Below are 14,091 nucleotides of genomic sequence, written 5' to 3'. Positions count from 1 at the left end.
TTTGTAGTTTTCTGCCATGGTCTCATTCAGGTTTCTATCATTACTCCCTTCACTTACAGTGAGGATATCTGCAGTTATTTTCACCCTGGCAGCTCTTCCAACACTTGGGTGAGTCTTCTCTGGAACACTTCTGGTGCTGTGCTTATGCCTATTGGCATGTGTGGCCATCTGTAGCAACCAAATGGTGTTGCAAAGGTCGCCAGCATGCTAGTCTTCTTCCAGGCTTATGTGCCAAAACGCATTCCTCACATCACAGAGCATGAACATTCTGGTTTGAAAAGTTCTGGCAAGATGTCACCAGTTGTAGGCAGTGAACAGTGGCATCTTTTCACTGCCTGGTCCAGAAGCTTTAGGTCTATGCAAATGTGTAATTTGCCAGATAGCTTCTTTAATAGCATCATGCTACTTACCTAGGGTCTGTACTGACCTCTACAGGTGCTATGTTATCCCTTGCTCTGCAGTCTTTTGAGCTCCTTGCATGCTGAATTTTTTTTTTTTTTTTGTAGTAAGCACACAGATGGGAAATGGAAACAGCTTTACTTTGAGGCACCTGTTGCCTTTGAAAATATCCCCATATGCTTTTTAAATTTTCTCCATTGTCCATGGGACTCCTTTTTTTTGCTCCTTGCACTGCATCTATAAAATTCTGATGCTGCACCCTGATTAAATCCCAGCTTCTACGACTGTATTCTCCCAGAGGGGTCTGTGGTGCTTATCATCCCATCACCACAAACTTCACCTAGTACCACTGGTTATTTTTCAGGTTTGTTACTATAAGGTCACATTCTCCTAAAATCTGCATTATGCTCTCATTGTATATTAGATTGCACCTGCTGTTTGTAATGGGTGTGTTCCATTCCAATTTACCCCGAGGAATCACAGTGCAGGAGGCCCTATTATTCACTGAAATTGCATGAGGTGTTTCCCTAATAACATTGTTGCAGACACGGAGGTTGGTATTGTCCCTTGTTGCATTCCTGTCCCAAATGCCTGTACCCAATATGCTCTCCAAATCAAAGAGAGAGAGTCATGATGTCACCATTGCTGTGCCATCCCCTTCTTGTACAAGTTTGATCATCTTTCTGAGACCTTCTTCTGCTCTTAGACACTGATAAAATGGTTCAACTTGCCACATTCCTTGCAATGCTGTCCTAGTGCAGGGCAATTCTCCTTTACATGCTCATGCTGCCTCCCACAGTAAATGCACGTCACAATGGGCATGGAACCTTGGTCACTTGCTCTTCTTTGCTGTTGTCTCACTTCATGTACTTCTGGGGGTATTGTGCCTCCTAGGGCTTTCAGTGTTTCTAGGGGCTTTCAATGCACACCCAGGTCTAAGTATCTGTCTAACGTGAGGTCCACTTCCCGGAGAAGCTGCTCCTGCAGGTGATGATCCCAAGTACTGCAAACTATCCTGTCCCGAATCAGGGAGTCTGTCATTGGATGGAGCAGCCAATGTGCATAAGGCATAACATAGGGGGTCCACCTCCTCCTCTTCAAACTGGTGTCTAGTGAAAAAGCTGGGTCACGCCACAGTTTTGTTCTGCTGTGGGGAGCAATAGGCCCCCATGGATCTTAGGACTGCTATGAAGCTTGAGGCAGTGGTGAGTTTCAGAGCATGCAGCTCTCTTTCTTGTGCCCCAGCAAGGTCAAATAATCCTTTTAGTTTTACTTTCCTGCTGCTGTCATCGCCCTGCAAGGCCAGGCCTGTGTACAGCTCCAACTCCTTCGTCCACTGGATCTATCCCTGGGCTAGGTTTGTGTTTGCAAAAATCTAGGACTCCAGAGTGAGTTCCGTGGCTTATGCCATCAGCTGCTGCACGGCAGAGAACTCCCTGCTCAGACACAGACACCATGTTTCATTTACAAAAGCTGACTGCAGGTGAAATTCAAGGGATTGGAACAAATTGAACAAGTGAAATTGATTAAATCCTGTGCACTGCTCTGTTTATGTAATCCAGCCTAAGTCCCAGTGTTCCCTGTTCCCCTAGTGTCCTGGGAATAACACTGCAGGGAACATGGGCTCTCTGACTCCCGTTCCTCTAATCCTGGTACAGAGGCACTGCAGAACTGTGTGAGGAATTCCTATCTGCTCATAACAAGAGCCTTTTCCAAGAATCTAGAACTTACATCAGCAAACGCAGCAATTGCCAAAGCAGAAATACCCCTCCTGAGACATGGCAGGCCAAATATTTGAAGGCAACTAGTGATTGGGTACCCAAATTAAGACACCTTAAAGGCACCTGATTTTCAAAAAGTGCCAAGAAATGAGGCACCTTTCAGCTGTCTCAAGTTGGGGATTTAAAAATTGGGGCGTCCAAAATCTCTTTGAAAAATTTACGCCAGCATCACTAAGGAACTAGTGAAGGACTATGTACCATTTGCATCAAGAGACGCAGTAGATTTGTAAGGCTTCTGGGAGTGAAACTCCACTATTTCAGTTCAGGGACCCATAATTGGATAGAATAGCGGAAACAGTCATGCAGGAACATTCATGTTTTACAAACCCAGATCCGGGCAGAGGTCCATAGGCACTTGTTCTAGTGTTTGGAAAGACCACGGACAGCAGAGTCAAAAGCACTGTGACGCGGGCAGCCAGGCCTCCACTGTCTGCATAAATATAGACACTGGACCAGCATAAACAGTGCCCCTTCCCCACGGAGAGGGGATCGCAGATGCAAGTTTGCTATTGTTTGCACCCCTCAGTGGTGTTTGCCAGCAATCCTTTCTGAGCACCAGTGACTGGCGCCTATGCACAGGGAATAACCCTTGGAACTCCCCCACCCTCCGACAATGCCCCAGGCACAGAGGAAGAGCTGCCCTGCCTCTCTAGTGGATTGATTTGCCTGACTGAAATGGGCCTCTCAGTTTTTTGAAGAAGAAAATTTGCATGACTTTAGCAGAGCACTAAATACCTCCCTCGAGCCAAACTAAACCCCTTGGTGTACTGGCCCGGTGTGGGGGTTTCTGTTACGGCCAGATGTGCTCTTTCAAGGGCGCAGAAGTGGCACTGTGTCGGAGATACACTCTTTGCCAGTACAATTCCTCCTGGGGCTCCCCTGTTTTGCTGAGGGGGAATGATCTGTATCACCCCTTCACAACCAGGATATTCCTCCCCATGGCACACCCAGCTGGCTCTCCTGGCTGGCAAGAACCATGACTCTGCCTACTCCCCCACCCAGCACCTGGAGTTTAGATCCAAATAGCCCTCATGTGGTTGGCAAACTATGTGGAGTGGGGAAAGGGCAATCAGTGTTGCCCCCTACTCCTCTGCACTGCTGTATCAGGGCTAATCACAATCCCATCTTTAGAAGAATGGGTACTAAAGGCTAAGGACCTGATGCAACCTGCACTCAGATAAACTAATAGACTGGCAGGTAGATGTCAGTGGGAGTTGGATGGGGCCCTAAAAGCATTATCACCTGGATCACATACAGGCAGGTCCCTTTCTATACAGCAGGAAGCAGGATATATTTTTAAAGACATAAAAATCTCAGAAAAGTTTAAAAAACGCTCTAGTTTTTGGAATTTCCCAGATTTTAAAATGACCCTAAACTTCTCCCTAAGAAAACGGTGGGTACTTGCTTTTCTCACATATTTACTCTCTGAAATTAATTTCTATTTTAGGCACGATTTCTCTTCTCTTAACTAATTGCTCCCAATTTACATCCGACACTTCCTGATAAATTTTGTTAGGCTTGTCTGCCACATCTGCACCATACACAAAATTATTCATAATACTACAGACTGAACTTTGCCAGATGGGTGTTTAGATGTATTTATTTAACATTTTCTACATAAGACTGAGGCAAATGCAATTTAGCCTTGAGAGTGCTATGTTTGGCAAATCTATTGCACGTTGTTATTAAGAAGCAAATTTAAATTTAAAATAGGAAACAACACTGTGCTTTATATCTGTCTATCACAATATTTTCAAAAGAGCTTGTGTGTGATAGAATGTACACCATTCGCTCAGATATATTTTATATCAATAAACCGATTCCTAGATTTAAATGTCAGAAGGGACTGAATACTATGATAATTTAGTCTGATCTCCTGCATAACACAGGCCATAGCATTTCACATCATAGAATATCAGGGTTGGAAGGGACCTCAGGAGGTCATCTAGTCCAACCCCCTGCTCAAAGCAGGACCAATCCCCATTTTTTGCCCCAGATCCCTAAACAGCCCCCTCAAGGATTGAACTCACAACCCTGGGTTTAGCAGGCCAATGCTCAAACCACTGAGCTATCCCTCCCTCCTCTATCTTGCATCAAGCCCATTACTTTTGATTGAACTACAGTGTCTCTATTAGCAGCATCCAATCTTGAGTTGAAGACTCCAGGTGATAAAGAATCCACCACACTGTATAATGTAAGTGTGTGCAAGGATGCCTTGATCTGGCAAGACAAAGGTTAAAACCAGTAGTAGAGAGACACTTTTGGAGGTACGGGGTATGAAAGCAGAAGGGAATGTTAAACTACACTGAAATTTGCACTTCAGTCCGGGATAAGGAATATTTACATGTTAATTGACCTTCAGAAAGGGAGAAATCATTGGTAATGAATTGCCTATGCATTTTTTTTTAATATCACATACACTTTGAATAGGTTTGAGTGTCCACTGAGAGAAAATGCCTCTGTTTTTGTTGCTAGTTGTCCATACTCTGCTGAGGACTTATGAGTCTCTCAGAAGGAGTCACTCTTTGCTTCATGTCTATTTTTCTTTGCCTTTATTCTTCACCAGATTGGTTTTCTTTACCGCCCTCCTGCCCATACTGCTGCTCGCAGTAACACTACACGTGGCCGTTTTCACCACTAAATTAAAGCACACTCTCAAAGCACCAGGATCCATCAAAGAGTTAAGAACGCTCCTGAATATGCACTCACATGGCTGGTTCCCTGGAAAGACGACGTTTTCTGCCAGTGCAGGAGCACCTGCATTTTTATATCAGACCCCTATTGATACATAAAAACACAGATCTATATCTTATGTCCTGAGGGGGGACGAGTCATATGCTTTTAGCCCCTGAAGTCCTCTCCTGTCAGTCTGTCTGTATAATCACACATATTTGCTATAGGAAACTACTGACTTGCTAGCTCACATATGAAGTATCTTGTGTAATTACCATTAAACATAATTTAATAATTAATACAGTTACTCCTTCGCTGAGCAGTAGCAGATCCCAGGGCTTGGCAGGTTGGTTCTGGAGGGAAAAAAAGAAAAATTGGCTCTGTGGAACAGGCCTAGCTTAACCAATATGCACTGGACACACTTGTTCCTGACCATCTAACCAGTTTTTAACTGGCCACGTTGATCTTTCCCCTGCGTTGCTGGCTGCAATAGTGCCAGGGTTTTTCACTTGTAACTTACACATCGCAATTGGCAACCATTGTTGCCCACACGCATGGGAACGCCAGTGGCTGCTTCCACTCTGGCGCAGAGGTTGCATGGCCCGTAGGAGGGCTGCTGGCACAGCACTTGCCAGGCCCTCAACGTGCAGATGTGGCAGCTGAGGCTCCTGCTCCTCCCAGTGCTAGAAATCAGGGTGGACCCAAGGCTCGCCTGCAGGAAGGGATAAGGAGCAGGGGTGGGGCTCCTGGGAGAGGATGGTAGGGGAGCTCCCTGCACTGAGGCTCTGGGGATAGGGTGGGTGCAGAGGCTTAGGGCCGGGCCGGGCAGGGGTGGGTGTCAGAGGGGAAGAGGAGGATCAGGCTGGTGGGGAAGGTAGTGCTCAGTTTTTATGCCTCTTGGATGTGACAACCCTACTTAGCTCCCAACCAGGTTTGGTCCAGCTGCCCCAGCCCAATCATGACTCACCCCTGGCACGAGTGGTCAACACTTCCGTGAGTGGTGTTGCAACCTGGCACATGGGGTCGCAGCCGCACTCAGGTTTCGTGCCATAGGTAGATCTTTGCACCCTGGGGAGCTGCACCACCGCCTCTGGATGCTCCCCCAGATGCCAGAGCGATCAGACCATGTCAGAGAAAGACCCCTCCCAGGAGCCCCAATTCTCAGAACCCTTTTCAGGGATCAGTTTGTCTTCAGCCCATTCTGCCTCTTTCCTGGTGTTGGTGTCTGTCATAAGCCACGATGGCCTCTTTGGGGTCTTGGTAGCTGGCCATCATGGTACCCAAGTTCACCCTTTGTCCCAAGGAAAAGAGCCTGCTTTCTTGCTTGCTTGGCTGCTGACATGGTCTGATCGTCCAATCAATGTCTCAGAGTCAGTCCCTTATTTGTATCGATTTGAATCTAATTTCTGTCCCAAGCCAGCTGAGACTCAGTGCCCCTTTCCCTGAGGAGCTGGTAAAGCTCTTCTCTTAGCCCTCCCAGTGTTTCAAAAGGCAGGAAAGCACCTCTGGCTCAGAAGGCTCAGCTATCAAATGCACCCAGGTACTTGCTCTTTTCTGCTTTCCATGGTCTCCAACAAGTCCAGCTTTAATCAGGAACCTGTCCCCTGTGACTGGGGAGCCAATTGGGCACAGCTGAGTTCATTGCTATGTCACATTACATACGTGCACCCCAGCAATTAGCCTACTTAGCAAATGTCTCCGAGAGCAAAAGGAGAGAGAGAATGGGTATTAGATTTTTTTTAAAAAGTCAAATTGTCATGTATATTTAAATTCAATATTCTAGATTTATACTTTTCATTATATTTTTAAAACACTTCTCTGATCTAATAAAGATGTTCTCTTACTTATAGATTGTATAATCACACACTCTAATTTATGGAAGGTGTGGGTCCCTCCCATTTCCATAGTGCACAAAACTGCAAAATACTTTATTCAGTCCCCGATGTGGAGCGTGTGCCTTGTTTTCTTCACATTGTACATACCAGTCCTCCAACAGACACAGAGGGAACACAGCCAATCCTGTCTTTCAGAAACCACACTCCCAACACCAATGCTGGGTTCCCAGGGAACACCTCTACACCAAGAATCAACTCTAGTTAGAGGGCAGAGAAAACCCTCCTGTCCCCTGCAGTTACTTTTCAGGGAAGATGTTGCACCAAAACAGTAACAATAAGAGCATGTGTTCAAGGACTGTACTTTGTTACCATGCTAAAAAAAAGAATGCAAGTCTACATGTAACAGCACCACCTGGCGACTCCTGTCACAAGACTATATTCCTTAAACTTAATAGGCTGGATGACATGAAACATTCCCAAAGCCTTGTGTCACTGTGCAGTTCCCCCAACGTACCACTTTACACATGTATTTCAACTAGTCTGTGGAATGTCTAAGACTAAGGGCAACATCCTCACAGTTGTGCTAGGGTTACTTCTGGCTTTACCTTTGCAGCTTCCTGATCCTGGGGATTTATAGGAACCAATTTGGCCAGTAGTGCAACTCAAAACAGCCTCAGAGCTGGTCTAAACGGTGCCAAACTACAATGCCACCAAAGACCTGTTCTGGTAGCCAGGCAACACTAACACAAAAATGCTCCAATCCCTGTTCCCTTAACCATGCCCCCAACATCAGAACCAGCAGGCAGGCCTGGAGTTGGTACTGCCTGTGTCAGGGACAACTGAAAGAGTTCATTGAGCTTTGTTCCAGCATAGCAATCTAGGAGGTCCTGTACTATGTACATTGCATGATGTGAGCAACGTACTGTGTGAACTGGTTTGGTGTTGGACAATGGATAGGACAGCTATGGAACTTATGGCACTGCATACCAGAGAGCCTGGACAGCAGAGTAGCTACTTGGGGGTTTACCATTATTCTGGGCCTCGTGGCAATGTTTCCTCACAGAGACAGACTGAAGCTGAGGCAGTGCATTTTGCAGAGGATACATAGGGCTTATCCGGGGTGCCCCCTAGCTATCTCATGATGCAAGATAAACAGGATCTTGGACATCTCCCTAGCGTGTGCACAGCTTGTAAACAAACCAGCTCCTTCGTTGAGCCCTGCAGAAATAGGGTCCATGCATTTGTCCATTGCTGGTGTGTTCCCTCAGCTGCAATGCGGTCACACTGCTGGCTAGCAGAGGGTGAGAGCATGACCCTAACTGCAGCTGAGGCAGCACAGAACTCTGCGAGCAGAGGGCTTGGAAGCACAGTTGCACATTCCTTACGTCTATTGCGCTCTCAGTGCTCCTGACAGCGCCTGCCCATGTCCTGCACCCAGGCGGGGCAGTGACACAGCAGAATGCCAAAGCTCTACTGCGCCAATCCCAGCACGGGCCATGCAGCACAGCCACCACCGAGCCCTGAATCCCCGAGCTGACAACATCTGTAATCTAGATTTGTAATAAATTATTCAACTTTTCTTCATTATTTGCCGGACTTTCAGAGCTGGGGGAATCATTTGTGATTTTATAACTTGCACCATACTATAAAAGATACATTAGTGAATAATGTTCAGTTGTTACCCAATTCTAATATGAAATAACACTGGACCCAATATCCCCATTATTAGCCTGTCTCCACTCCCCTACACTGCTGTTTCTTATCACTTAGTTTCCATAGGAACACGGGATTTGCCATATGGAATCAGACTCGAGGTCCGTCCAATCCAATATCCTGCCTCTGACAATGGCCAAGGCCAGACACTTTGTACGATACAAGAAAGCCTAAACAGGCAAATAATTCAATTATTATCCAATCACGCAAGTCTTTCCCCCTTGATTTACCCTTCTTTATTCCATACAGAGCACAAGGCCTTCACTAGTGCCTTCCCTTGTCAATGAGCTCTTGCTGCAGTCTTAGCTTTTAATTCTGCTTCAGTTGTGTGTTTCCATGTTGCCCTCGGCCCCTCTAACCCTGAGGATTTCAGTCTAATGCTCGTCTTGTTATGGTCTTCAGATCTTTCCTCCATGTGTATTCTGGCCAACTCCATTTTCATTCCATAATTTCCTCTCCTGTTTGTTTCTGTTCCATCCTCCTCCAAAGCGCTTCATTTGTGATTTTTTTGGCCATCTGATACTAAGGATTTGTTTCAGGCAGCTGTTTATGAAAAGTTGGAGTTTATGTAGTAGTGTCTTAAGTCCCCAAGTTTTAGCCTCTTTCCCCCAGCTACTGTATGTTTATTTTCTTGATCCTCTTAATTCCTAATAGCCATGGACGAGGTGGTGCCTTTTGCAACTGGTTATTGAGAATTCAGGAACGAAGCAGTTAATAATCCCTGAAGGAGTTCATTAACATAGTAGGAAGAATTATCCTCCTCCCTGCCAGAAGCTTGAGAGACCCTCAATTACCTGGAATAGCAAAATGCAGATGAAAGCAGCTCTTGCTGAGACCCTTTGTATCAGGGCAACTTCCCTCTGGATTCTGATTTACATGATGTACAGAACACACCCAGTCCCTGCTGCACCCTACTGCAGATGCCTCAGGCCGAGCGCATCTGCTCTGTCAGGCAGAGCTACTTTGTACCCTGATGCTGAGGTGCCCATACAGGGACTAGGATGGGATGGTCACATGGTCTAGGATTGGTACTCAGATGCCAAGAGATCCAAATAGGAGGTATTACTTCTCTGTTCTATTCAGCTTTGTCATATTTATACAGATTTGTAAGCTCCCTCATGCTTCTCTGGCCAATTAAAATGTAGAACACTTGGGAGTGACTGTTCTGTTAAAAGAAAAGGAGTACTTGTGGCACCTTAGAGACTAACCAATTTATTAGAGCATAAGCTTTCGTGAGCTACAGCTCACTTCCTCAGATGCATATCGTGGAACCTGCAGCAGGCTTTATATATACACAGAGAATATGAAACAATACCTCCTCCCACCCCACTGTCCTGCTGGTAATAGCTTATCTAAAGTGATCATCAGGTGGGCCATTTCCAGCACAAATCCAGGTTCTCTCACCCTCCACCCCCCCACACAAATTCACTCTCCTGCTGGTGATAGCCCATCCAAAGTGACAACTCTTTACCAGCAGGAGAGTGAGTTTGTGCGTGTATGGGGGTGGGGGGGATGTGAGAAAACCTAGATTTGTGCAGGAAATAGCCCAACTTGATTGTCATGCACATTGTGTAAAGAGTTGTATAAACAGGAGCATAGTGAGTAAGAATACGGAAGGGATTTTACCTCTGTGTATGGCAGTGGGGAGACTAATACTGCATTCAGTTCTCCTGTCCTCATATTTAAAAGGATGTTGAAAAATTGGAAATGGTGAGGAGAAGCACCACAAAAGTGATTCGATGGCTGGAGAAAATGCTTAATAATGAGAGAGATACCAGGAACTCAATCTCTTTAGCGTGTCAGAAAAGAAGAAGCTCAAGAGATGACTTGATTATGGTGTATAAGTACCTTCACAGGGAGAAAATACAGGAACAAAAAACTCTTTAATGTAGCAGAGAAAGCAATGACAAGACCCAATGGCTAGAAGTTAAAACCAGACCAATTCCAATTAGAACTTGGGCACAAGTTTTGCTGAACAATGAGGCTGGTTAACCACTGGAACAAAGGATTAAGGGAAGAGGTGGAATCTCCACCTCTTGGAGTCTCCAGGCCAAGACTGGACGCCTTTCTAGAAGATGCTTTAGCCAAACGCAAAAGCTATTTCACTCAATACTGGAGTAACTGGATAAAATTCTCTGGCCTGTGTTATTCAGGAGGTCAGACTAGGTGATCCCTTCTGGTTTAAGAAAACAAACAAACAAAAACTATGAATTTGGCCTTAATGAGTATGGGTCACACATTTCTTCCCAAAATTCAGTGAAACTACTGTTTAATAAATGTGATTTGAGTTCATGTAAAATCTGTGAAACTGTTAGACTGCAGGATTGCATGAGGTGGAAATTTCTAAATCCCTCTGGTGACACACTCTGCCAAGAATTTATATAGGCGGCAAAATAACTGTAAACAAACATTTATATTGTATAGCTATAACAGATCTCACTGAACAGAAAACATTTTAAAGAAGTACTGGGAGTTTATGGGAGCTAACCAAAGGATTTCAGGGACTGGCATTCCATTGCCCACCTGTTGTATATAGTCCTACTCAAACCAGGATCAATATAACAATAACACCAAAACTTATTTTCCCCCCAACATTTCCAATGAATAGCATTTCTGAAAATGGTGCACAGCTAATTTACACAGTTCAAAGTCCATATCAGCTGGCTGACTGCTTCTCAAATCCTAGTCCATTTATAGTAAACAAACAAGACAATAAAAGTGTAGTGGTCCCACATATTCCAGGTGCAGAGTGAACATTTTCAGCATAAACAGAAAAACTCAAATTGTACAGTGGTTCAGTTGTCTTAGTTTTCCAAAATCATGTACACTAGGCTAACGCCAGTGACTATGCCAAATTCCAGCTAGGGCAATTATATCCTGTCAATCTAAATTCTGCATGCAGTTTCAGTTGAATACAGAATTTTTATCCTACATCTCCTGTTGTCAACTTTCACATAGGATTACTAGACCTTGTTACACTGCTACCTCACTCTATCTCAGAGGTGGCTGCATTTCACTGGTGGGTGAAGTGATTTATATAGCTAGAGTTGGATATAGGTCTTGTCTATCTCCAAAGTTACAGTGGTTTAATTAAAGGTGTTATTTTAAATATTTTCTAATAAATTGTATGTGTTTGCCATGTGATCTAGAGAAAAAAAATCTCTGAATTGGAAGGAAATCTTTGCTCTGTTTAGTGTTCAAATACTGTGCCAGCGAGTTAGTTCAAGTGTGTAACACTAACTTTATTTTTGTCAATCCACTGTGTGCGTTTCCGTGGAAACGGGAACCAACAGAAGAATGCTGGCTCTTAGTTTTTGGTTTGCTCTTGTCTCCATGGAAACAGTGGTCTCATTGGTGAAAATAAGGATAAGGATTTTTAAATAATGACTTTCTGAAAGCTTCCCTCTACTTAATTGTGCCTTTGTGATCTTTATTGTCACAGAAAGAAATGCAACAAAATTACAATCTGAGAGCTTCAAACCCAAGTTATTTCCCAATTAATACAAACAGCAGGTCTATCAAACTCCTTCCCCAATCAGACTATACTGTGGCACTCTTTGGACTATCCCCAAGAATTTCCCAATTCATTTTTTAACCTCTTCTTTACAACCGATTAGGAACAATTCCAGTGTTTTACATTTTAAATAAAGACAGCCCTCATGGCCTGGAGTCTGTACCTTGTTGTTTTGTTCAGCTATTTGCCAAGTCTGGTCCAGCTGCTTCATCCTAAATGATCTCTGAAATTCTCCACCGCCGGCTCCTGCATTGTTCTCTTTTAAAGGCATTCTTCCGGCTGCCCAAAATGCTAGTGACATTATTTTGCTGGGTACTGCTAGCGTCTGTAGGGTTAATGTTCAAAGGTGCACAATTAGAACACTAGGGGGTGTTGTGGTGGCTGTTTCACTTCCATTGAAAGATTCATGTGAGCAAGGGCCATTCTGTTGAGGCAACTCCAGATAAATAAAACCCATAGCTAAGAATTACCTAGCCAAAAATGCACAGCAGGAATTAATTGAGTCATACAGATTAGCTGCTAAAATGCCTTCTGAATCCAGGGGACTAATAGAATGAGAGCTCCTCTTCTTCATATTATTTATAACTCGGTGGTTGCTATCAGACAGCCTCCACCAGCCACCCCCTTTTCAATGGGCATCCATGAATTCAATGAGTTAAAGTACTTTATGTCCATAAATGACTATTATGACTTATTGTTGGTATTGTGGTAATTTAGCAGGGCAGTTACCCTGCTCCTGTGAAAGGCTAGGCTGATTGGGGAAGCAGCCACAACTGGGGCCATGCCCCAATCAGGCCACAACTAGCCCTATAAAAGGGCTGTGAGCCAGGAGCTGAGTGAATCTCTCTCTACCTCTGGAGAGAGAGAAGGGTAAGTGAGGTAGAGTAGTGCTGGGGAAAGGCAAGAGGGAGGTGGGGAGTGCCAGCCTGGTAACTCCCCAGGCTTCAGGCCTTGTGCAAGGCCTAAAGAAGGTACATCCTAGGAATAGGCAGAGGCAGCTGGTCCTAGCCCCTTGCCAATGATGAGTAGCCATGACAGACTGCAGCTTGTCCCGGTGAGCGGGGGCTAGATGATGACTGGCAGTAGTCACTGAGGTGAGGTGGTGATAGAGGGTTGGGGGTTCCCCTGGGAGGGGAAACCCAGAGTGTGGGGGTACTGCAGGGGCAGAACCCCGAGGTAAAGGGCAGCGGGGTCTGGGAGGGACATGGGGGTGGACTGAGGCAGGTGAGCCACTGGCCTGCAGAGGGCACTCTGTATGCTGGAAAACAGCTAACTCCCAAGATGACCAGCAGGAGGTGCCACACTGGTGAGGCTTCGCTACAGGTAGCATCTAGACAACCCCATTCAGGACCCATTGTGCTAGGCCCTGCATGAACACTGAACAGAAAGATGGTCCAAGCATAAGAAGACAGACAGACATGGCGGAGCACAAGGTAACAGGTTCCACACATGTGGCTGGGGAGAGAAAGGGCAAAAATGAAGTCAAATAGCTGCAACGGACCTTTCAGGGCAAGGATGTATCTTATATCTTATAGCTGAAATTCTGAGTTGTGCGTTTTGGAAGCTGGGTAAGGGTGGCTCTATGTATTACATTACAGTTAACTGCCAAATCAATGTCCATTTTTCTTCTTTACCAAACACAAAGGCAAGCCTGGCTCACTAGAGATGCCAGTGTAAAGTCAGAGCAGACCAATTAAGAGTGCTATTGTGGGAACACTGAAAGTACCAGTAGCCTCAAAGTCAATGCCGGATTAAAGAATTTTGAGGCCCTGGGCTCTATGGAAAAAAGCCCTCTCCCTGCCCCCCCCCCCAAAGTGTTCTCCTCTGAGTTCTCAGCTCCCTCCCAGGAGTCCCCCTACTCTTACATGGTCTGATCCCCCTGGCATCTGGGGGAGCACCAAGAGGGGACCCAGTTGCCTAGGGCACAAACCTGCCTATGCATCCCCTAGGGCACCAAAGCTGAGCACTGTTATGACCCCATGTGCCAGGCTGCAAAGCAACACACTTAAGTTTGTCCGGCCCACCCCCCAGCATGAGTCATGACACGGGGGTGGCTGGACCAAACCTGGTTGTGGCCCAAATAGGGGAACCAACTCCAAGAGGCAGAAAAACTGGGTACTGCCCCACCAGCTTGACCCTCCTCTTCTGCTCGCAAGTGCCCCCCCCACCTGCCTGA

General features: G+C 45.5%; 1 long non-coding RNA gene across 1 annotated transcript in view; it reads right to left on the bottom strand.

Moving 5' to 3' along the window:
• Positions 1-12,220, bottom strand: part of LOC140912152 (uncharacterized) — a 62,947-nt gene extending 50,727 nt beyond the window's left edge. The window contains exon 1 of the long non-coding RNA XR_012159233.2: positions 12,079-12,220. This is a non-coding gene — a long non-coding RNA (uncharacterized LOC140912152). The remainder of the gene's footprint in view (positions 1-12,078) is intronic.
• Between the last annotated feature and the right edge of the window lie 1,871 nt (positions 12,221-14,091).

Source organism: Lepidochelys kempii, chromosome 5, assembly GCF_965140285.1.
Source record: "Lepidochelys kempii isolate rLepKem1 chromosome 5, rLepKem1.hap1, whole genome shotgun sequence".
NCBI classification, from domain to species: Eukaryota; Metazoa; Chordata; order Testudines; family Cheloniidae; genus Lepidochelys; species Lepidochelys kempii.
This window is presented reverse-complemented; position numbering and strand designations above follow the sequence as displayed.